At 45.9% G+C, this 844-nt stretch overlaps 1 non-coding gene across 1 annotated transcript; it reads left to right on the top strand.

Moving 5' to 3' along the window:
* Positions 1-464: 464 nt before the first annotated feature.
* On the top strand, positions 465-571 carry LOC148564358 (small nucleolar RNA R71). The gene has a single exon (XR_015884955.1). It is a non-coding gene; the product is annotated as a small nucleolar RNA R71 (small nucleolar RNA).
* Positions 572-844: the final 273 nt, after the last annotated feature.

The raw sequence follows: 844 nt of genomic DNA, 5'->3' as shown, positions 1-844 counted from the left end.
TTTGGTCTTGTTGATTTCCCCACCCAAAGTTTGGGTGATTCCTCCATCCAGGGTTGTAGGTCTTGGAGTATGGATCATGGTTTTGCCTAGGTGAATTCCCAATGTAGTTGGCTTGCTCCTGACTACCCTCTGCTTCTTCATTCACTCCTTCCTGGGTTGTTGATGAAGTGGAGATTGCTGCTACTTGGTTCTTCTCCATCTTCTTGGTGAGGTCAGCCAGCTGCTGGGTAATGAGCTTGTTTTGGGCCAACAGAGCATCTACACTGTTTAGCTCCATTGCTCCTCTTGTGTTCCCTCTTTCGGAAGCATAGAAGTAGTCATTCTCTGCTACAATTTCAATGACATCTATGGTCTCCTCAATGGTCTTCTTCTTGTTCAAAGATCCTCCGGATGAATGGTCTACGGCCTTCTTTGACTCATAAAAGAGCCCTTCATAGAAAATGTGCAGCTGCACCCATTCATTGAACATATCGGGTGGGCACCTCCTTGTTAGGTCTTTAAACCTCTCCCATGCTTCATATAGAGTCTCACCATCTTGATGCCTGAAAGTTTGGACCTCAGCTCTCAGCCTATTGATTCGTTGAGGAGGGTAAAATCTTGCTAAGAATTTGTTCACCACATCTTCCCAAGTTGTCAAGCTCTCCCTTGGGAAAGACTCTAGCCACTTGGCTGCCTTATCCTTGAGTGAGAATGGAAATAAGAGCAGTCTATAGGCGTCAAGATGAACACCATTAGACTTCACTGTGTCACATATTCTCAGGAAGGTGGTTAGATGTTGATTGGGGTCCTCTTGGACACTTCCTCCGAACGAACAGTTGTTCTGAACAAGGGTGATGAGCTGTGG

This window comes from Arachis ipaensis, chromosome B5 (assembly GCF_059453495.1).
Source record: "Arachis ipaensis isolate K30076 ecotype BB chromosome B5, ASM5945349v1, whole genome shotgun sequence".
Lineage (NCBI taxonomy): Eukaryota > Viridiplantae > Streptophyta > Magnoliopsida > Fabales > Fabaceae > Arachis > Arachis ipaensis.
The sequence above is the reverse complement of the archived record's forward strand: the minus strand, read 5'-3'. Positions and strand labels throughout refer to the sequence as shown.